This window comes from Xenopus laevis, chromosome 7L (genome assembly GCF_017654675.1).
Source record: "Xenopus laevis strain J_2021 chromosome 7L, Xenopus_laevis_v10.1, whole genome shotgun sequence".
NCBI classification, from domain to species: domain Eukaryota; kingdom Metazoa; phylum Chordata; class Amphibia; order Anura; family Pipidae; genus Xenopus; species Xenopus laevis.
The window spans coordinates 78,876,723-78,901,768 of record NC_054383.1 but is presented as its reverse complement, the minus strand read 5'-3'; the positions used below and the strand labels follow the sequence as shown (position 1 = coordinate 78,901,768).

The window sequence follows — 25,046 nt, the reverse complement described above, 5'->3', positions numbered from 1 at the left end:
GGTCAAAGCAGGAAGAAGACCGCTTGGGAGAAGATGGCACCTGTGAGCTCCGTGGACAGGACCTGCGCAGAGAAGTGAGTAACAAGTTAGGGGCATTTGCCCGGGGGAACAGGTAGGCCAGGGTGGAGGAGGGAGGGGGGGGCAACACAGGGGAGGGGGGAGGGATTTTTGCACCAGCTGGTTTCCTTCTCCTATAAGATGTTTGGTTTTTAAACAGGTGACCAGTTATAGTACCTGCTGATTGGTTACTATAGGTTACTGCTCCCAGTGCCTGGTCAAGGTAAAGCCGCTCAAGGCGTGGGCCTATTCTGTCTGCCCCTAGTTCCTGACTTGACTGCACATGTGAACCTCCATTTGTACTTTGTATGATGTATACTCATGCAACCTATGTCTCTCTGATTTAGTCATCACTAATGTTTGCTAATGTCTCGGATATTTTGCTCTAAAAAGAGGAGAGGGATAGCAGACTGCTGCCCACACTGAGGTTGCTATTCAGGCATAGTTTGTTTGCATAAAAGCAGCACCTGTATGGGAGGATTTTTAATAAGGCTAAAACAATCTGACAACTAAACAAAAAAACCCAATAACTCTTCTTTCTTGCTGACTGCACTGTGCTGGTCCTTTAAACATTAGCAGAATGCTACAGTCCTGCCTCTAAACTCAATGGTTTAGAGATCAGCTGCACTCTGATTGAATATTTCTGCTTGCAGCTTGTCCAATTAGGGCACAACTGTCTTTACAGACAGCACAATGTACAAGTCAGGTGCAGAGTAGATGGAACTAGGGAAAATTTATAGCAGATATTCCCAACCTTTTTTTTACCTGTGAGCCACAATCAAATGTAAAGAGAGTTAGGGAGCAACACAAGCATGAAAAAATCCTAAAGTACCAAATAAGGGCGTGATTGCCTGTTTTGTGGTCCCTGTGTGAACTGGCAGCCTACAGGAAATACACTTGTTTTTTATGCAACCAAAACGTTTCTCCAATCCAGGAATTCAAAAAGAAGCACAGGTTTTGAGGCCACTGGGAGCAATATCCAAGTGGTTGGTGAGCAACATGTTGTGCATGAGCCACTGGTAGGGGATCCCTGCATTACAGACTGAAGGCATAGAAAAAGTGAGAAGGAGCTGATATGTTTAATCCTTTTCAACAGGGAATATTTGAAGCAACTTCATTTACACTATGACATGGTAATGTACTTTATACATTCTGAGGGCATTCTGTGTTCGTTTAGTTGGAGTCCTCAAGAGAGTGTATTATCCTGATATATGTGATGAGGGCTATGTACATGAAATTGGTATTGTGTTAAACCTACCATTTTTCTTGAGGGTTATATATAAAAGTAGCACTTCATTTATGCTCATATATGTTTTGATGGCATTTCTGATGAAACTGATACTGCATTTTTATAATTATCATTGGCAATTAATTTTCCCTGGATACATCCTAACCCTAGTTTTTCACTGCCTCTCATTTCATATAATGTGCCTGGTGTTAGTACCCAGTGTCTCCTAATTTATATAATGTGTTTGGACTGCCAGTGCCAACTGCCCACCATCTCTCACTGTATATTATGTGATTTGGGTGCCAGTACTCCCTGTCTCCAACTGTATATAATGTGCTTTGGATGCCAGTATCCACTGTCTCTTAATGTATATAATACAGTGTTAATATCCACTGTCTCCCACTGTATATAACATGCTTGAAGTGCCAGCACCCACTGTATATAATAATATGATTGGGGACTGTATATAATGTGCTTGGCGTTCCAGTACCTACTGTATACAATATGCTTAGGGTGTCAGTACCCACTATCTCCCACTGTATATAATATTCTTGGGGTGTCAGCACCCACTGTCTCTCATTTGTTACAATTTGCCTGGTGTGATAATTTTTTTCCACCCTGAGCCAGTGTATGGCCATCTCCAAACAAAATCACTGCCCTCCTCCCATGCACCTGCTCAAAAAAAACAACATGTCCACGTTCCAACATGTTGCATTGGTTTAGAAATGAATCTTTAGTTACTGGCTGCTCTAAAAGGTACAGTACAGTCTAAGAGGTATAAACTGTGGTACCCATGCTGTTAGTTTAGGTTTTATACCATAACCATTCCACAGACTTTGAGATTATTACACTGGGCCATATAGTGTAACTAATCATTGTGGTTAATATACTTTCAGATAATAGCAGTCTTTAGGCTATTTATATACAGCTAATTAAAGGGCACCTGTTGTGTAAAAATGTTATCCCCAACCAAAGGTGCGGGCTAATAGAGCCAGCATTCCGGTTGGGGATAACAGTAGTTTATTGAAGAAAAAAAAGCCCCCCGCCAGCGCTACGCAACCCTTACCGGCAGGGAGCTCCTGATGTGAGCAGCCATATCCGGTCACTCACATGCGCATAATGAAAAGCTGCCCCGAATTGCTCATTGTGTGCATGCGCATGATGTCACATGCACGTTATGTACATACGAGTGACCGGACATGGCTTATCGCACCGGGAGCTCTGTCTTGTTGTATGCCCATTCCATTCTGAGCTGGCTGATTACTTTTAATTTGTATCAGCAGCTATTTGTCCTTAGCCTGCATCATCCACACCCCACAACTCCCTGTACACATGATTTCAATAAGGAATGGAATATCATAGTGCAATGCATTGTGGGTTAAGCAGTTCCTGCATGCTGTCTGTAAGCTGTGGATAAGTTGTCACAATTTGTAACATCAGTGTTTTAGTCCCTCCTTCCCTGCCAGGATTTCAAATGATGCAGAAAGAGAAGAACTGTTAAACTGGATTTCAGAATAGAAAATGGCATTTATTCATACTATTTGAAGAAACAGGTAACTGTGATGGGAATATTAGGGGTTTCTGTGTTATGTGGGCCTCTTTATCAAATTTTGGTTTGGAAGCTGGAGTTCCCCTTTAATTGGCTGTAATATCAGGGTGCCCCCTAGAAATTGTTACATTTTATATTTTTGTTAATTGGAATAAAGAAGAGTGTGTAGCAGTGACGATGCATGATCAGGTTGGGGAACTAATGTATCGTAAGGGATGGATAGCGTACCCTCTACTTTCAGTTATAAGGATATTATATTATGGTGTGTGACAATAATGAAACACCTATAACTTTCATCCAGTTAAAATTTGACAGGTTTTCTGCCCCTTTAAGTAACCTTTATACTTTCCTTATGTCCCCTTGCTGTTCTCACTGTAGTTCATTGCAGAACATACGTACTTTAATTGCTAATTTGCTAGTTGTTTTAATTACAAACCATCAATAATTTTTGTTATTTCCTGAGCTAAACAGTACAACTATAGAATTTATAGTTACTTCCTGATTGACCTTGCAAAGTAAATAATTAGGGTACCAGGGCACAGATAACCCCCCTGCATATATTTAAGCTAAAAGAGCCACAACAAAGGTGTTAAGGGAGGGGTTGTATACTGGTAATGCACAAATAATTTTGGCCAGATATCTGTTTTACAGGCAGAATGAGCACATTAACAGGTCAATAAGCTGCCAATTTTGTCCTGCAGTGACAAGGTTTACCAGCCCCACGTATGGCCAGTTTTAAGTTTGTGATACTGAAAACTTCCTATGAGAATAAAAACTGCTCTGCCCCTACAGTGGCTACAAAAATTTAGAATTTGTTGTGTGAAAAGACTGATTTAAGAACAGATTTTTAGATCTGATAAAATAGTCTACTTATCTTTACAAGATAGGGTGCAATTGATTATAAATTTTACAATAGTTTCAATCAGGTTTAAAAATGTTCATCGTGAAACAATGAATCCAGTTAGTGGATGGGACGATCAGATAATCATCATTACATACCTCCCAACTGTCCAAAGTTTCTCCCAGGACAGTCTTGATTTTGACAGCTCAACCCGCAGTCCTGGATTGTTACTGAAATGTCCCAACTTTCTCTTTGAATTCGTGCACTGAAAAGCCAGAAAAACGTTTCTAACTTAATTGGCAGAATATATGGCAGTTGTGCTTAGATAAATTTTTGACAATTTAAGATAAGAAACAATTGTAATTTAAGATAAGCAGGTCTCTTGTGACTAGCAGCTTAAAGGGCAACTAGCAAAACTGTAATAACACATAAAAACCACAGAAATATGTTCAAACTTTCATAACCTGCCAACTTTTGTAAAATGAACATGGTAATTAGGAGAGTGGCCAGAAAATTGGTGCTGGCAAAAAAGGCATTTTTTTGCCCTCCTTCTATTTCCAAAATGTTGGGAGGTATGTCATTAAACGAACATTCACTGTGCACAGGGGCGTAACTACAGAGGAAGCAGACCCTGCGGCTGCAGGGGGGCCCAGGAGGTACAGGGGGCCCCATGAGGCTCTCATTTGAACATATATTGGTAAAACAGGACAAACACTGGATATGTTGGGGACCCTAAAATTAATTTGCTGTGGGGCCCAGCAACATCTAGTTACGCCACTGACTGTGCATGCCTTTATTTTAAAGGGTTGGGTTAAGTAAACAAAGGAACAAATTCGTAAATATATGTTACATATATATAATGCCTGCCATTGCCCCACTCCCCTCTCCCTCCCCGCTCTGAGCATTAGTAAAAAAAAAAAAGCTCCAGGGCACCATCTTCTGCCGTCTATTATTCTTTGAGGGCTCAACACCGATAGGAGCAAGAGCAGTTGAAGCAGATTCCTGACTTGGCCCAACTGCTCATGCTCCGACAGGCTTTGTGTCGGCGTTGAGCCCCAAAAGAATATGAAGCAGCGGAAGATGTAGCTCTGTTGCTCTGCATTTTAGGGTCAGATTTTTTTAAGGGGTTGTTTTTGACTAACGACCAGTGTGGGGAGGGGGGGAAAATGACAGGCAGTTAAGGGGGGCTTTTGGTACAGGGGGTTCAGTCCCCAAATACGCCATGAAGCCCAATATAAAAGGTTACGTTTAAGGAGAACACTTATTTGGTGACATTGATATATTTAGAGCTATGGTTTATTATTTGACATAGAAATGTTTTTATATGACTGTAACCATATTATGAGCCAAGGGTGGCCTTTACCAAAGATTGCTCTAGACTGTTTGAATTGACAAGCAAACTTTTTTGTAATTTAGTTATATAAAATATTTTTCGGTGATGCCATCTCTTTGTAAAAATGGATAATGTACTCTGACAGTGCTATAATCAGTTTTAAATTATATAGAATAAGCCACACTGCAGGCAAAGCAAATTCTATTAACTAAAGAATAAAGTATACTATGTTAATAAAATAATAACATTTTTAAAACTGTTTATAAATAATTCACTTTATAAAATGCATAACATATTCTAAAGCAAAGCTTTTACATTTTCAACAGAGAAATAGACGTAAAGCAAATAATAAAAATAATAATAATCATAATAATAATAAGTCATGGGGGGCAACACACACACTAAGCACAAACAATGTAAGACAATGTATTGGAAAAGCAGGGAAATTAAGCAGCTGTCCATTCTTACCATTTCTCATCTGGCTAATAGCTTAATTATACACTTATGAAACCATCTCCCATCTAAGCTCCTACTTCAGCACTATACATACTGTATGTATGTCAAACTTCAATCTTCAATCCACCCAACCTTATCTTTTTTTGACATAAACTATAACTCAGACTGTTTTTACGTGATAAGAAGAACCCCTACTAAGTTCCTGAGAGCCGCATACTTTATACTCGTTAACAACTTTTCATATACATTTTTGGCAAAGGAACAAATACCAAAAAGATTTAAATATATTGTACTGTTGCATAAGAATCACTACTGTAGTTATATAGTAGTATATAAATAGTAGTAGTGTTTCTGAGGCAAGCAGATCAGTTTTACCAGGGTGGCAAAGACAAGTGATCCTCATATTATCAATATAAATAGGACATTAAGACATTTTGTACACTAAGCTACTGACACTTGATTTCCTTTTCAAACAAAACAGGAATTGTTTACGCATTGTGACAAGCTGGCTGCCTGTACATGTAATTTTTGAATGAAATCAACTATGGTAGGCAGGTAAGCAGATCAGGAGCATAAAGACAGGGGCACAGTGTCTTTAGGCAAAAAACACAGGTTTATTCAGGGTTAGGGATGTAGCGAACGGCGGAAAAAATGTTCGCGAACATATTCGCGAACTTGCGACAAAACATGCGAATAGTTCGCGAACGTCGCGAACCCCATAGACTTCAATGGGAAGGCGAATTTTAAAAGCTAGAAAAGACATTTCTGGCCAGAAAAATGATTTTAAAGTTGTTTAAAGGGTGCAACGACCTGGACAGTGGCATGCCAGAGGGGGATCAAGGGCAAAAATGTATCTGAAAAATCCATTGTTGACACAGCGCTGCGTTTTGTGCTGTAAAGGGCAGAAATCACACTACGTCACTCAGGTGATGTTTCTGGACACGGAATGTGAAAAAGCTCACACAGCTAGGTGGCACTTGGTTAAAGACTGGGCAAATAATGCCTGCAAGGGCAACGTATACATTACAGCCGTTGGATACGGAATATATTATTGCTGCTTGAAAAACGTCACTCGGGTGGTGTTTCTGGAGACGGTATTATTATTGATATTTAGACAGCTAGGTGGCAGTTGTTTGAAGAACAGATGCAGATGAGAGATCAGCAGCAGGACAGACAGCTGCCCACAGCAGCTACATACAGAGCACTGCAGTAGAAGGTAGATTACTAGCCAGCAAAGCTACCTAACCTAAAATGTCCCTCAAATCCCTGCAGAGTTCTGTCCCTACAATACAGAGCAGTATCAAGTAGATTACTAGCCAGCAAAGTTACTATCAACTGTCCCTCAAATCACTAACAGCTCTCTCCCTACACTAGCTCTTCCAAGCACACACAGGCAGAATGAAAAAACGCTGCAGGGCTTCAGTTTATATATGGAAGGGGAGTGGTCCAGGGGGTGTGGGGGTGGTCCAGGAGGGAGAGCTTCCTGATTGGCTGCCATGTATCTGCTGGTCTGGGGTGAGAGGGCAAAAATAAGCGCCAGCTAAGGCGAACCCAAATTGGCGAACGTCGCGCGACGTTCGCGAACATTCGCCGAACGCGAATAGTCGATGTTCGCACGAATTAGTTCGCGGGCGAACAGTCCGCGACATCCCTATTCAGGGTTACCTACTTTCCAGTCCATCTGTAATAGATGCCAATGTCGATATATTATATTTTTCAAACGCCTAGATTGGGATGAGTGTACTTTCTTTGACAGGAGAGTTGTTCTAGTTACATTTTGTGCTTTTTCTTTAGCTACTTCCAAAAGGTGAGTGTCATAACCTCTACTCTCGAAATGGGCCAACATCTCCCCAGCTCTCTCATCAAATTTATCCTCCTTACTCACAATGCGTATCACCTGCAGTAATTGACTATATGGCAAGCCCTTAGTTGTGGCAGGAGGATGAAAGCTCCGGGGATCTAGATAAGTTATTCTATCAGTCGGTTTCCTATAGATGTCCGTCGCCAGTCTCCCTTCCTCCAGTATAACAGTAACATCCGGAAAATGTACCTGTGTAGGTCATGTTCAAGGGTAAATTTAATGGTCGGAATCCTAGTGTTAAGATAGTCCTTAAAAGAGCACAATAGTTCTTCCGATCCCTGCCAGATAAAAAGGAGATAATCTATGTAGCAGAGCCAAATCAGTATATAGGGCCAAAACTCCTGCTTATCATAAACAAAGTCATCTTCAAACCATACCGTATAAATATTTGCATATGCATGAGCTACATTAGATCCAATTCATAGTAATTACCTTCAAAGAGCAAGTAGTTCTTCTTCAAAACCCAACCCAAAAGTTGTAATATCAGTCATATCATCTAGTAATTGTAATTCTCGAACAACTGCTGTAACTGTTTCAATACCCTGATTATGTAGAATTGATGTGTATAAAGAGAAGGCATCCATTGTGCAGAGAATTGCATCAAATTCATCATGTTTAATTTAGTAATAAAGTCAGTGGTGGCTTTTACATACGACTTGGTACGTACCACAACTGGATTTAGGATACAATCCAATAGTGTAGCAATGGGTTGGAAAATAGATGACATCCCTGCAACAATGGGTCTCCCAGGTGGCCTTTGTAGATCTTTATGTATCTTTGGCAAAATATAAAGCACAGGTATAATTGGGTTATCAACTTATAGAAATGTTCTCAATTGATTTGTGATCACGCCCTCCTCTTCACTATCCTTAAGGGCACCATCTATCATTTGTTTCTGATCCTTTGTAGGACCACAATCCAGTAACTTATAATGCAATGTGTAATGCAATTAGGAAAGTGCCGCTTCCCTGTAATAATCAGTGTCCATCACCACTATCACTCCCACCTTGTCTGCCAGCTTTATGGTGATGGAAGCATATTTTTTCAAGAATCTGTAAGGCATCTCTTTCTACTTTAGATAAATGATGGATGTATTGTGTCCGTCTGGCCACCTAAGTTTATGGATGTCCCTCTCTACAGCCTGTACAAATGTCTCTATACAGTGGTTGGTCATTGGCGGAATAAACATACTTTTTGGTCTACATCTAATGGTGTTATACCGGGGTTCCGCTTGTACACATGCAGTGTCCCGTGAATAATCAGTTCCATCCTCCTCCAGTGGTGGCATATTACCTTCAGATGTATCCTATGCAAAATGAGCCTTCAATCTTAAAAGATGAAATAATCTTTCCAATTCAACATTCAAACATAATTTGTCACAATTATAGGTAGGTACATAGCCCAAGCTTTTGCTGAATACGCACATTTCTGGTTCCATTAAAATCCTTCTACTTATGTTCATGACTATTGTGTCTTCCTGGTCGAAATCTTGAAGGCCACTGGCTCTTTCATTCCTTTCATTCCTCTTCTTCCCTCTCCTTGTTTTCCTTTTGTGCCTCTGTCTAAAGAAGGACTAGAGGGAATGTCTGAACTTTCTGAGCTACTGGCTCCCTCGCTCTCCACTGACCTAGCAACATTACGCTGTCTCTTTCTGAGATTGGGCCTTCTCTAATTATATACAATCTCCTCTTGGTAATGAATTGTCTCCCTCTTAAATTTGTCAAGTTTCACTTTAAGTAACTCTATCTAATGTTGATTAACAGTATCTCTCAATTTTGTTTCCAAATCATTCAGTTCAACGTCTCTATAAGATACCTGAATCTTCTGTTTAATGTTGCTAATGTCAGTTCTAAGCTTAATTAGTTTAGTTTGAATCCCCTCCACAGTTAGTGACATAAGATCAAGGCTACATTTATTCAGAACCTTCTCCCAATTTTTGCAGTAAACCGGGTCTTCCTTACACAGTGTGGATTTAATTCCCAATCTTAGACCCCTCGGTATTCCGACTGATAGAATAACCTATCAACTTCCTGCCACAACTAAGGGGTTGCCATATATTCAATTACTGCAGGTGATACACATTGTGAGTAAGGAGGATACATTTGATGAGAGAGCTGGGGAGATGTTGGCCCATTTCATGAGTAGAGGTTATGACACTCACCTTTTGGAAGTAGTTAGAGAAATACAAAAAATTTACCTAGAATGACTCTCCTGTCAAAGAAAGTTCATAAGAAATCTAACTAACCTGAGATACCAATTGGTCCATGCGTTAAATGAGCCCCCGAAGAAGCAAGGTACTTCATTGAGCATCACTAAGGGAATGTTTAAGTGTGGGAGGTGTGTCAATTGCAACTTTGTGGTTCACTCAGAAAATTTTACCATCCAATGACTGGTAGGTAATGATGGGCGAATTTGTCCTTAAAAATTTGCAAAACGAACTGAAGTCAATGGGCGTCAGAATTACTTTGAAGCACATCAATTTCGATGTCCGTGACCATTTTCATGCATGCGCCTATTTTGTCCAAATGCATTAAAGTCAATGGGCGTCTGAATAATTTTGACGCGCAACAATTTTTCGACAAGGCTGACTTTTCACCTGCAAATTTTCTCGGAAGTTTTGCGAAATTATTTGCCGTCACCCGGTAGGGGTTACAATGTGACTGACTACATTAATTGCCAGTCTGACTTTGTATATATTATATGTCGTGAAATGCCCATGTGGGAAAGTCTATGTAGGTGAGACAACCAGAGCCTTGAGTATCAGAATTGGTGAGCATAGGAGTGATGTCAGACTTGGCAAATGTGCATCCCTAATAGCTAGGCACTTTATACAGGCACGACATCAGGTGAGCCAGTTACGCTTCATAGTAGTTACATAGTTAAATCAGGTTGAAAAAAGAAAAAGTCTGTTAAGTTCAACCCCTCCAAATGAAATTCCAGCATCCATACACACACCCCTCCCTACTCTCAGATAAATTATATATACCCATATCTATACTAACTATAGAGTTTAGTATCACAATAGCCTTTGATATTATGTCTGTCCAAGAAACCATCCAAGCCATTCTTAAAGGCATTAACTGAAAGTCTATGTAAATCTCATCCACTGCCATCCAGGGCCGGATTGGGAGTAAAAAGCAGCCCTGGCAAAAAAATCAAAGCAGCCAACACATAAATGCGTGCTGGACTTTTACTTACACACACGTGTATTTCATATGTGTAGGGATGCACCGAATCCAGGATTCAGTTGGGGATTCGGCCAGGATTCGGCCGAATCCTTCTGCCTGGCCAACCGAATCCGAATCCTAATTTGCATATGCAAATTAGGGGTGGGAGGGAAATCATGTGACACAAAACAAGTAAGTAAATTTTTTCCACTTCCCACCCTTAATTTGCATATGCAAATTAGGGTTCAGGTTCGGTTCGGTATTCGGCCGAACCTTTCACAAAGGATTCAGGGGTTCGGCCGAATCCAAAATAGTGGATTCGGTGCATCCCTAATGTATATATACATATATATTATATAGTGGATAATGTACTCCCTACTGTAATTTATATAGTGAATAAAGTACACCCTCTTGTAAATTATAAGGTTATTATAAGTTATAGAGGAGTTTCATGACCATATAAAAACACGAGGCTGAAGGGGGTACATATTTATTATAATATACAAGTTTCAGTGAGTCTTGTGACAGAAATGACATCACTCCTCACCATTTATAACTGATGACATCAGTACTCACCATTTATAAGGATACCATTTACAAGATATTCATGGCTTTTGTGTATTATAAAGATATTATAAGTCACCGAGGAGTTATGTGACCATATAAAAGCACAAGGCCGCATAACTCAGAGGTGACCAATAATATCTTTATAAATTAGGGGGTACATTATGAATTATAGTTTACAGTTTGAATGTGCCTTAAAATGTAAAGAATGGCTTTGCTTATATATTACTAAATTACACTTATTAGTATGCTATGCCTTTGCCAAGCCCCTTCCCTACTGATTTCAGCTTTCTGCTTATGTTTCCTCTTTTTTGGGGGCTAAGTACCTTTATTTGAATTTCTTAGCTGTATTCTGACTGCCCTTGCCTTTTTGCCTGCCATGGTTTATGTCATCAGTTGCAGGTTAAGGAGATAGATCGGAGGTGGGGGGAGTAGGACAGAGAACAAGACTGGGAATTGAAAGTAGGAGGGGGGAGCGAGAGAGTGTGTTACAGGGAGAGGGGGAGCGAGAGCAGAGGGGGACCATGCAAGCAGGGAGAGAAACTTGAAAAGCACAGTAAAGGGAGGAAGCTGGACAAAGTAAACTTGAGATGGTGGGTGGTTGCTAGGGAGGGGGGGGCAAGACTGGAGAGGGTCTATCTGAAAGCAAACAGAAGACTGGAAGGCAGCATGTGAGGGAGACCCTAAACTGAGCAGTCAGGGTCAAGGAGAAAGATGTGCCACACTCTTAACAGTAAAGCTGCAGCATTACTTCTCCTCAGTCACTCACTCGCTCTCCCCCTCCCTCTGGAAATAGCTTTGGCATGCGCACTTGAACTATTTGAACTGTGCACTCCTTGTTTGTAAAATATATTTTTCTTCTGTCTAGTAGCAGACAAGTGCAGTGTACATCTAATTAGACAGCGCCCGGCCCACTTGAACACAGGATAGAGCGGCCCCTCAGGCATTTGCCCGAACGGACAGATTACCAGTCTGGGCCTACTTACCTTCTCATAAAAAGAAATTAAGTTAGTTTGGCAAGATCTATTACGCATAAAATCATGCTGGCACAAACTCATAGTATTATGATTTGATATGAAATCCAATATCTTATCCTTTATTAACACTTCGAAAAGCTTTCCTACCACTGATGTCAGACTAACTTGACTATCGTTTTGAGGCTGAGAACAGGATCCCTTTTTGAATAGAAGCACCACATTAGCAATTCACCAGTCTCTGGGCACTTTGCCAGACCTCAAAGAATCCAGGAAAAATTAAGTAATGAGTTTTGGCAATCACAGATCTAAGCTTGCTTAGTACCGTGGGATGAATACCATCTGGCACCGGACCTTTGTTTATATTAACATGTTCTAGTCTCTTTTGAATTTTCTCATGTGTGAAACATGCTTCATTAGTTGTATTACTAGAATTGGGACTATCAAGAAGGAAACCTTCACTTACTGGTTCCTCATTTGTGTAGACAGATGAAAAATGTTCAGAATCTGCGCTTTTTTTGTTTTCATCAACCAGCTGACCCCCCTCTGATATTAAAGGTCCCACCCCTTCCTGTTTCATTTTTTTACTATTAACACATTTAAAAAACTATTTTGGATTTGTTTTACTGTTTGCTGCAATATCCTTTTCCATATCAATTTTAGCTTGCCTTATAGTTTTTTTGCATGATTCATTGGCCTCCTTGTACCTTATAAATGTTTTGGCTGTCCCAGCTAACTTGAAAGCCTTAAAAGCATGCCTTTTCTTACCCACCTCAACACAAACACTTCTATTGAACCAAAAATATTTTGCTTTGCAACAACTTTCCTTACTTACAAGGGGAATATACTTGCATGTATATTTATTAAGCAGCATTTTAAAGACTTCCCATTTTGGTTCTGTGTTTAACCCTGTGAAAAGCATTTCCCACTTAATATGTTGCAGAGACTACAACACTATTCCCTAAATGCTCACCCACACAAATGCTAGAGATGAGTTCAATATTATTAGTTATTACTAATTATTAAGGTCCAAAAGAGAGTTGTTCCTAGTCTTGAACGAGCTGGAATAAAAAGTTGTCATTTAACATATTTAGAAAGCTTTTTCTGTCTTGGCAACCCCATTACCCCAGTCAAAGTCTGAATAATTTAAGTAACCCATAGCAACAACTTGACCCAGCTGTGAAGCCGGTTTTATCTACAAGGGTAGCTGGGCTTCATACTTGTCACTTATACGAGGTGGTTTGTAGCATACACCAATGATAATTTTCTTTGTAATCTTTTGCCCAGTCAAATTCTCTACCCAGAGGGATTCCACAATCTCGCCAGTGCCAGCAATGGTTATTAATCTTTAGTGCACTGCTTTAATTCAGTCTTTATATACAAACACACTCCTCCACCCTTTTTAATCTCTCTGACCCTCCTAAAAAAGGGTGTAACCATTTAAATTCATAGTCCAGTCACATGTTTCCTCCCACCAGGTCTCAGTGATACCAATTATATCATAATTTTTAGAGCATGCAATTAATTCTAGGTCTCCCATTTTACCTGACAAACTCCTTACTACTTTTACTTTTGAAATTTGCATTACTTAGTGGAGAATTATATGTTAAGTTAGTATTAGTCTGTTTTCCTTGAAACAGAAAGACCACCTTAGCTGGTAAACAGTATGACCCCTTCACTCCTCCCCCTGACCCCTTACTAATCCCACTGCCCCGTCTACCCTAGCTTCCCCATAATTCTTTATCTCATCCACCCTCCCCTTGCCTAGTTTAAACACTCCTCCAACCTCTTTTCCATTCTTTCCCCTAGCACAGTGGACCCCCTTCCATTGAGGTGCAAACCATCACAACTGTATAGTTTGTACCCAAAGAATAAATCAGCCCAGTGCTCTAGGAACCCAAACCCTTCATTCCTACACCAAGACTACGCCACGCATTTAACTCCCTGAGCTCCCGCTGTTTTCCTAAACTTGTACATGGCACGGGCAAAATTAGAGCCTAGATCCCTGAAATCACTCTTTAAGGTCTTCCGTCTACCATTTATTTTGTCATTAGTACAAGACAGTTGTGTCATGCACAGCCCCACCCAATGATTTGTCTACCCGATCAACCACATGCCGAACCCTGGCACCAGGTAGAATGGGTAAAAAAAATGACATGAGGTGGGGATATAGAGTTACTTTTGAAACAGAGGGAGTTGAGATGGATTTACAAACTTAACACCCTTTTTTACCCTGATCAATGACCTCAGCTTGTGTTTTAAATGAGTTTATAGCTAATTGTTCTGATGTTCTTTTAAAGAAAATTCAAGCTGGTTTTTAATCTTATGATTGTCACTATTTATAAAGACTATATAGGACATTGCTGATGAATTGTATCCTTATATATGTACCCAATGCACCTGGCACGGTCACTTTAATTGGACCTTATGAAGTTATACTATCACCTTGATGCGGACATTTTAACTGGCACTGTCACTTTAATTGGACTAATGAGCTATATGCTATTGCTTTGATATTGTTGCACTTTAACTTTTTAGTTGCATAACATCTAGGTCAGGGGTCAGCAACCTTTACTATCAGAAGAGCCATTTTGCCCCCTCTTCCAATAAATAAAAATAGTCTGGAGCCACAAAACATTACACAGCTTATAAACTTTAAAAGTTTTAACTTTTTCTTTATTTTAACTGTTACAACATCAGAATACAACAAACAAAAGTGCAGTGTGTATGTGTATGCCTACTTTGAAATTAATTAAACACTGAATAGCCCTATTAAATGTGAGTGTTCTCATCTGTTTAATGTGAATTCTGTTTCTGAAGCTGCATGCTGAATTTCCTCTCTATACAGCCCTCGCACTTGCTGTTGGCTTTTTCAGTGTGCGAACGCGGTAAGCTAACGGTTATCTTACTGTGGTCGCACACTCAGGAAGCGGCCAGCAGGTGCGAGGGCTGTATAGACATCCCAGGAGTGACAGGCAGTAGCAAGATGATTCATCCTTGTCCTTACCGCGGTCACACACTCAAGACAAGAGAGGAAATTCAGCATAAAAAATAAAGAAAAAGTTAAAACTTTTAAAAGTTTATAAGCTGTGTAATGTTTTGCGGCTCCAGACTATTTTTATTTATTGGAAGAGGGGGCAAAATGGCTCTTCTGATAGTAAAGGTTACTGACCCCTGGTCTAGCCCAATTGTTTTGATCCCTAAACCTGATGGGTTTTGTAATGACTTCGGAAAACTGAATGAAGTCTCAAATTTGATGCCTATCCTATGCATAGGATAGATGAACTCATCAAAAGGCTAGGCCATGCGAGGTACCTCACAACTCTAGATCTCACAAAAGGATATTGGCAGGTACCACTTGCGGAAGGGGCTAAGGAAAAGACAGCCTTTTCTACTCCTGAGGGTCTTTTCCAATACAATATACGACCTTTTGGTTTACAAAGGCCATAGCTACTTTTCAAAGACTAATGGGCCGTATTCTTAAACCACATAATCCCTATGCCTCAATTTATTTGGATGATGTGGTTATCTTCAGCTCTGATTGGGAGTCTCACTTACCAAAGGTACAGGCAGTGCTAGTCTCTATACGTAAGGCGGGGCTTACTGCAAACCCTAAAAAGTGTGCAGTTGGAATGGAAGAAGCCAATGTAATTGGAAGAAGTGCAGTACAGCCTCAAATAAATAAAGTGGAGGCAATACAAAAGTGGCCCCAGCCTGTCACAAAGAAACAAGTCAGAGCCTTCCTAGGGATAGTAGGCTACTATTGTAGGTTTGTGCCCAACTTTTCTTCTATTGCAGCTCTGCTTACAGATCTTACTAAAGGGAAGAGCTCAGTAATGGTTAAGTTGTCAGCTGTGGCTGAAAAAGCTTTCATAGAACTTAAAAATTCCCTCTGTAGGCAACCAGTGTTAATAACACCAGTTTTTCAGAAAGAGTTCATTGTGCAAACGGATGCCTCAGATGTGGTTTTGGGGGCTGTCCTCTCCCAAATGGTAAATGGTGAGGAACACTCAGTAGTGTACCTGAGCAGAAGAGTAGGTACTCTATTGTAGAAAGGGAGTGCCTTGCCATTAAGTGGGTATTAGAGGCCCTCAAATACTATCTGCTGGGCCGCAAATCATGCTCCCCTTAGGTCAGTGATCCCCAACCAGTAGCTCGCGAGCAACATGTTGCTCTCCAACCCCTTGGATGTTGCTCTCAGGGTCCTCAAAGGAGGTGCTTATTTTTGAATTCCGAGCTTGAAAGCAAGTTTTAATTGCATAAAAACTAAGTATAGTGCCAAGTAAAGCCTCTTGTAGGCTGCCAGTCCACATAGGGGCTACCAAATAGCCAATCACAGCCCTTATTTGGCACCCTAAGGGACTTTTTCATGCTTGTGTTGCTCCCCAACTCTCTTTACATTTGAATGTGGCTCACAGGTAAAAAAGGTTGGGGACCCCTGCCTTAGGTGGATGTCTGAAAATAAAGAAAAGAATGCTTGAGTCACCAGATGGTTCCTGGCCCTGCAAAACTTTAAGTTTACAGTGGAACATAGATCTGGAGCACTGCAAGGGAATGCCGATGCCATCTCAAGGGTTCATTGCCAGATGGCGCAGTGTGCTCAGCCCTACGGGCTGAAGCAGAGGGGGGAGATATGTGAACCGGTAACTGGAGCACAGTGTGAAGGGAGATATATTTCCCCTAGGTTCATGTCTTACTCCCATATGTACAGCAGTGGGTTAATTCCACTAGAAAGTCTCACCTGGGGAATAATTAGCAGGTTAGGTCTGTTAGCTGCTAGAGAGAGGGGGGGGGTCAGTTTTTGATTGAGCTACAGCCTGAGAGGGCGGAGACCTGGGAGCTGAGTGTAGCCATTGGAAGCAGCTATTTGTTTTTCCCACAGGAAAAGGACACTGTAAAGGTACTGTGACTCTGTGGAGTTGTACTTGTGCGTTTGGCCGGGAAATCCCAATAGGGGACCAGTAGTAGAGGGGGAAATCACCCTGTGTGTTAGTTAGAGCCCAAGTGCGGCAAGGATTTTGTTTTGTTTTGTTTTATGCTGTTTTGCTCACAGAGTCTGTATATGTAAACAATAAATGAACTTGTCCCTATTAAAGACCTGTCTGTTCGTCTGATCCTGCTCACTATATATATATATATATATATATATATATATATATACACTCAGAACAAAAAATTAGACTGCATTAATACATTAAGCTGTATCTCACATAAACAATACAATAAGCATCTATTATACATGGTGTAGGTTGATTTCTGTTAAAGAAGGTGTTACAACTAATGTTGTTTAAATACTTTTTTAAAAATACTTTTGTTTAAATACTGGGTATGGCATATGATATGCATGAGTAACCAAGCAGTCAGACTTAAATAAAACTGGGTAAATAGGCTGTGCAAAGTAAATCTATAAAGTCTGGAGTGAACGGGTGCCTAAAATAATAGCAGCTTTCTAACCTCTTAGTTAGTCAGCAACATGAAGGGGGGGGGGGGGGCACATGGGACATAATTGTTAATTCAGTCTGCTTTTGATCCTTAGCAGGCAGGTCAGATACAAAAGCCAACTAATTGAATAGTTATGTCCCAAATAGCACCCTTCAAGTCTCTGATAATTACTGACTGGTAACAGGTAAGGGAGATGTAAAGCAGGAAGTAGTGTTCTGGCTATTATGTTAGAGATCCAGTCACATCAACCTTTATACATTACATTTTTGGCTAACTATATTGAAAACATTATTTTGCACAGCTGATCACTTTACCAAGTTAAACTTTTACACTGGCAATTAAAAGCACTGGGAGAGGCTTTTATCGATAATGCGCTACTAAGTATATCCACTGTGCACTTAATTCTAACTCTCAACAAAATTGGTCAGTGCTGCAAAATATATAAAAGAGAAGAGTGAAGGAAGCACGCATATGGCAATACTGTTCTGTGTTGTCTGATGAAGGGGAAGTCCAGCCACAATAGGGGTAAAAGCTGTTCAGAAAAAAAAGTTATTTGGATCCACCCAATGTGCACACAAGAATCAGGCTTCCCTTTTGGGCATGTACTTGCAAACAGTCAGGGGCAGATTCACTAACTTCGAGTGAAGGATTCGAATGAAAAAAATTCGAATTTCGAAGTATTTTTTGGGTACTTCGACCATCGAATTGGTTAAATTCGTTCGAATTCGAACGAAATCGAACGAATCGAAGTAAAAATCGTTTGACTATTCGACCATTCGATAGTCGAAGTACTTTCCCTTTAAAAAAACTTCGACCCCCTACTTCGGCAGATAAAACCTACCGAAGTCAATGTTAGCCTATGGGGAAGGTCCCCATAGGTTTGCTAACCTTTTTTTGATCGAAGGATTTTCCTTCGATCGTTGGATTAAAATCGTTCGAATCGTTCGATTCGAAGGATTTAATCGTTCGATCGAACGAAAAATCCTTCGATCGATCGATCGCAGGATTAGCGCTAAATCCTTCGACTTCGATATTCGAAGTCGAAGGATTTCAATTCGAGGGTCGAATTTCGAAGTATTTTTAACTTCGAAATTCGACCCTTAATGAATCTGCCCCTCAGTGTTTAGCTTGCATGTCATATTTGTCTTGTGTTCCGTAGTTCATTCATTACTCAATACATGAAGTGGAGATAAAATAGAAAATAATAGTATAATTCAGTTTAATAAATATTTAAAAAAACAATCACAGAATGCCAATTGCCTACTTAAAAACAGTTCAGCATCAAAAGCACATCACATTCCAAGTTAAAGGTCCGGACGTCACAGACAGATCTGCTGTTTGGAGATATGGTGGTGTTCAGGAGGTAGCAATTGGTGCCACTCCCTGAACACCTGTTGCACATTTTTTTGCCTAAAAACTTGTTATTTTGGCAGCGTGACTATGGGATAATCTATTTTGGCCACTAATTACGCTGTCAGATCATTTTGTTATTTCATTGATTTACACAATTTTGTGGTTTTATTGCAATTTTATCCCTGCATTATTGTTCCTTATGCACCTTTAGTATAGTTTTGCTGTTTGGTATAGATAGATATATTTTACTTAGTTTTTCATTTGGGGTCCGTACATACCACATACTTTGGTATATTGGGCATCAAACTATTCAGTAAACCTCTGATGTCACTAGGGTAATTTTTGTTTGTATGTCAAATATTGTGTGAGATAAATGCGGCAAACTTTTAAGAAATGTTATAAAAAACCTCAATGTTTAGAAAAGCTTTGCAGTTTGGTGTAGAAAGACATCTTTTTCTTTGTTAGATTCGTCAGAATTTGTACTTCCAAAAATATATGGCTTTGCTGTTAGGAGGGACTTTTGACACATAATATGAAGTCAAGGGTCTATGTTCACAGAAGGCAAATTGTCAGCGGAGAAAATTCATTTGCGCTATTTTTATTTGGGTTTCGCACATGCCAGCTGCCTTGGTATATCTATGCATATTGGGCATCAAACTGTTCAGTAAACCCTTGGCATCAATATTTATGGTGTTTTATAGTTTTATAAAAGAAATTGGGTGAGATAAATGTGGCTAATTGCAATATTTTTAGGAGATTTTCAGAAATGTCATAAAAATGCTGCATTTAGCGTAGCTTTGCAGTAATTTGGAGTAAAAATAAATACCAATTTTTGATTCGTCAGAATGTGTACTTTACAAAATATATGGTTTTGGGGTGATTTTTTGCCGTTAGGTGGTCTTGTGGCAATGTTCCAATGTTATGGAAGAAGTTGGGTGAGCTAAATGTGGCCAATAGCAATATTTTAAGGTGATTTTCAAAAATGTAAAAACTGCTGCCTTTATCGCCAAATCTAGGAAAGGTTTGCGGCTTGGTGCTTTGGAGTAGAAAGACATGCATAACCAATTTAGATTCGGGGGAATGTGTACTTTCCTAAATAATATCTGGGGTGAATGTACTTTTTTCTACCTTTTCCCCCCTAAAACTATGTAAATGTGTGTTGTTTTTGCAGTACATACATACTGTTCAGAGGACCCCAGGCTTTCATATTTGGGGTGATTTTGTCTTGATACCTAAAAGTATGTGGGAAATACGATGCTGCAGGTTTGAAATTTTGAGGTGATGTTTGGAAGTGTCACCAAAACCCCCCAAATTTAGGAAAGTTTTGTGGCAGGGTGCTTTGAAGTAGAAAGACATGCATACCCAATTTGGATTCGGGGGAATGTGTACTTTTCGAAAATATATGGTTTTCTGGGGTAAACATTCTTTTTCTACCTTTGCCCCCCCCAAATTTTGTAAATGTGTTGATTTTGCAGTATCTGGAATAACAGAACTGATGGCATAAATGGGGTGCTTACATTTTGGCGCCCCTATATGCCACATGCTTAGGTAAACCTATACATATTGGGCATCAAACTGTTCAGTGGAGTCCTGGAAATCATGTTTTACATTGGCATCTAATGATGTGCGGGAGATATGATGCTGAAGATTGGAAGCTTTGAGGTAATTTTTCAAAAAAATCACCAATTTCTTTAAAACATTATAACTTTAGGAAACAATTGCAACTTGGTAGTTTGGAGTACATAGATATATTTACTCATTTACCCGTTTATATTGTTTTCCTGGGTAAACTAAAAGACCCCCCCCCCCAGAAAGGCCCTTAAAGTGAAAGAGTACAAAATGTCTAAAAACTGCTCGGCATTAGATGTTCGCGTTTAGGACAAAATAGCTGTCAGTGAAAGGGTTAAGTGATCTAGACAAATCCGCTCGAGACTCAAAGCAGTACATATGGACAAGCCTGCTGCAGGACTTAACACTGCTTGGAACAGACTCATGCATAGCTTTGGAAGTCCTGAAGCAATTGAGGATGCTTTGTTCAGAAGGTTGCAAGGTTTCCCAAAGGTATCTGGAAAGGCACCCTAAAGTTTCAAGAGCTAAGCAATCTTCTATTGGAGCGCCAACTTACCAAGGCTGACATCCATCTCCCTGGCCTTAGTTACCTTGACACTGCTCGTGGGGTCAACCCTATAGTTTCCAAGCCGCCATACAGTATCCAGGAGAGGTGGGCATCGCTTGGGTAAAAGTACAAGGAAGAGAATCAAGTTGCATTTCCTCCCTTTTCCTACTCCTGTGAGTTCATCAGAAGAATTGCAGATATTACGAATGACCCATTTCTCCTATAGTGAATTTAGCCCTCTTGATCCAGATGTTCTAAGGTCCACAAGCCACCCACCACACTCAGGGAACGCAGAAATCCAGTGTCAGTAAAAAAAGACTGATATTCTGTCTACACCCACTTCATTTCCTGGAAAGGCTTATCAAAGCAACAAAATTGAGAAACCAAATCATCAGTCCCCTTTACATAACAAACCACACCCGCTCAGGAAATGTATTGGCTTCAGGAAAAAAAAAACCCTGAGAGAGCACAAGGAACTTTTAAGGAAATTGGAAAATGTTTTGACCTATCACTGTTGTCAAGATCTCACATTTTGGAAATAAACAACAACTCAAAAAAACCTCAACAATCTTCAATGTGTCATTCTGAGTTCAACTGTTCTGCCTCCCCTTCTAAGCATTGGAAGTGTAATCTCTTTAACTCATCAAGTCTTGAAATAGCAATAACTTACAACCTCAGGAATGTCAGCAGACAGTTGAACTCAGATCAGAATGACACCTTGAAGATCATTGAGTAGTTTTTTTCCAAACTGTGAGGATATTGACAACAGTGCACATACAGATAGGTCAAAAAATTATAATATGAACCACTCCAGCAATATACATGCAGTTGAAAATGGAGCCTAGCATAAACCAACAGACAGAGTTTAGAGGGGACAACAGGAGGGGAGATAGCCAAAACAAGGAAAAGCAAACCACTAAATAAATTATGCATGTGTAACATGACATCCTATGTGTGCTTCCTTCTCTTTTCTCTTCTAAACGTTTACACTGAACAGTTCCGTTATGGGTAATGGTGCATGGTAAGATTTGTCATCTGTGGTTAAATCTTCATTACTAAAGGTAACAAGTCTAGGGAGGAAATTTCCCGCTATTAAAGGAGAAGGAAAGGCTAAAATTATTTAAGCTTTATCAAAAAGGTCTCTCTAAATACACCAATAAACCCTCAAAGTAGTGCTGCTCTGAGTCCTCTGTCAAAAGAAACACAGCATTTCTTTCCTTCTATTGTGTACATATTGGCTTCTTATCAGACTTCCTGTTTTCAGCTTAAACCTCCAGGGCTAGGGCTTGAACATGCTTAGTTTGCTCCTCTCTCTTTCCCCCTCCCTCCTCCCATCTCTGCTGTAATCTGAGCCCAGAGCTATGAGTGAGCAGCGAGAGACTCAGGCAGGAAGTGATGACACACCAAGGTAATATGGAAGATGCTATCTTAAACAAAGAGCTTCTAGAGCTGTTTACTCAGGTATGGTTAAGCATTCTGCAGAATAAATATAGTGTTATAGTTGCACTAGTGTGGCTAATCTATTAGAAATAAACAGCTTTGGTAGCTTTCCTTCTCCTTTAATCTGGATTGGTGCAAGTATATATTTTACTAGTGATGATTGTAATGCTATTCAATAGCAAATCATTTTCTGGAGAATCTCTACCAGAGAGAAGATTTGTATCTGGATTATACATATGTGGATAATTATCTTCAGATCCTTTAAGAGCATGCAAATGCACTGGAGCAATTATTGTTGATAAATTATTTTGTCAAGATCCTTAAATCTGTAGTAGTGTGTACAAACTTGTAGTTTTCCATTGACTAACATTTTGCTACATTAATACTAATATAATTACTAAATAAAAGGGATAATCAGACTAGATTAGTCACAGAGGTGTCAGTATGACCACTGTAGGAATGACCAATGAGCACTTTATTAATACCGGACAAGCCAATAAGATCATTGCATTAATGGCCAAAGAGCACCAAACAAGCCAGTGTAATCAATGCAGAAAAGGGTAGATTGAAAGCATTTCCTTACCCAAACTTGCACAAGCTGAATACAAGAACCAAACTTCTTTACCTGTAAAAAAATTCAAGATGATTGTGTGTTCCACAATGGAATGCATGCCTATCTTGGACTTTACCACTCAAGATGCAGGGAGCAGAGAGCTGGCTGGGAAGAAGTGATGAGAAGCCAGGCAAATAAGTACATTCTGCGAACAATCTGTGACAGTGGGATGTAAGCTAAAATTCGGGACTATCCTGCAAAAACTGGGACATTTGGGAGGTATGCTATATCTTAGACTGTGTTCATTGAAATACTTTAATTAAAAGATGAGGCACACCTTTCACAGGTTTTTAAGGGATAGGGATGGGTATTACCTATCTGGTAGATGTAATAAATTATATTAGTTTTAACATTAAGGGCCGGATTCAATTCAGTGAGGAAAAGTTATTTGACAGAGTATCATGTAAAAAGTCATGGATGAGAATCAGGCCCGGACTGGCAATGTAACTTTTCAGGCAAATGCCAGAGGGGCCGCACTATATTTTGTTTAATTGGGCCGCGGCAATACTAATTTAGAACTTTCACCGCATCCGGCGGGCTCTAGGACCCCGCTCCTCAGTCCTAGCTCCAACTGTGGCCCCGCTCCTCCCACTCGTCGCTGCTGTCGCTGCCGTGCACGAGTGGTGTGGAAGCAGAATACACAGGGCCTCTCAGTCTCCTGCATCAGCTCAGTAAGTACAGACAGGCTGCAGCACACACTACTTTAGACCAGCAGCCAGCAGCTCCACGTCTGCCCAGTAGTTACTGAGGCTGTGGACAGGTGTGTATTATATTGTGTATGCTGACTGCTGGTCTGCCTGTGCTGAGCCTGAAGCCCTGAATGTAATGCTCCCTGACACAGTAACATTCAATTATCCTTTTTTTTTTAAATACAATTGAAAAAAAAATAGGAGCAAAAGGAGGAGAGGCTGATCGAATAAAAAATATAGGGCCAAACTAAATAGGAGTGAAGATGGGGAAGCAGAATAAGGAATGAACGAAGAGAAAGCTGGAATAAAGAAAAACTAAATGCTGAAGGGTGGAAAAATGAAGGGGAAGAGATAGATACAGTACAAAGGCAGGGTTACAGCAACAGTTAGCAGGAGAGACACAGGCACTGGAGTCCCTGTGGTATGCCAGTTGGCAACTCTAGAACTGCTACAGACTAGTTATATAGTTATACAGGGAACTCTGAGTATCACTCATGTATTATAAGGGATAATGTACCCCCTACTGTAAATGATAAGGATATTAGAAGTCACTGAGGGGTTGTTCTGTGACCATATAAAGGCACAAGGCTGCAGGCTGAGTTATACAGGGAACTCTGAGTATCACTCATGTATTATAAGGGATAATGTACCCCCCTACTGTAAATGATAAGCAAATATAAATTTAAATGCCCATTGGTATGTATCTTATAGGATGCATTATTAGTTCTCCTTTAGCGCAAGCCCAGAAACTAAAATGTACTCCTTTTGCATTTGTTTATGACTTATAATATAATATTAAAAAAAAATTATATATATATATATGTATATATATATATATATATATATATATATATATATATATATATATATATATATATATATATATATATATATATATATATATATATATATATATATTCGTGTGTAAATAAAAGACCTGCATGCATTTCTATGTGGGCTGCTTTGATTTATTTTGCCAGGGCTGCTTTTTGCTCCCAGTCCGGCCCTGATGAGAATCTTCAAAAGGATTCTGTCATGATTTTTAGGGTTTACTTTTTAGTTTTCTCCATGCAGAGTGCACATGCATAGGGAAAAGCACAACTTTAAGCAAAAACCAGCTTTTTCACTCTACTGTCCATGTATGACCACTGAAGAAAGAAGAAGATGTTTAGTGCAGTTTTTTGCTTTCAGACGCATCATTCAAGGGCATCCCCCAGTGATTTTAACTTTCAGTCTCCTTTTTACTGTTACTATTTTCTCTATAAATAAGCTGCTGTGTAGCAATGGGGGGCACATATTCAAATGAGAAAAGGCTCAGGTTACACAGCAGGTATCAGATAAGTATCAGTTCTCTGTAGAACAT

General features: G+C 39.8%; 1 long non-coding RNA gene across 1 annotated transcript; it reads right to left on the bottom strand.

Annotated features, from left to right (window-relative positions):
• Window positions 1-20: 20 nt before the first annotated feature.
• On the bottom strand, window positions 21-21,359 carry LOC121395538. Its single transcript, XR_005962536.1, has 3 exons — window positions 20,951-21,359; window positions 3,834-3,940; window positions 21-62 (listed from the first exon to the last, which is right to left on the bottom strand). It is a non-coding gene; the product is annotated as an uncharacterized LOC121395538 (long non-coding RNA).
• Between the last annotated feature and the right edge of the window lie 3,687 nt (window positions 21,360-25,046).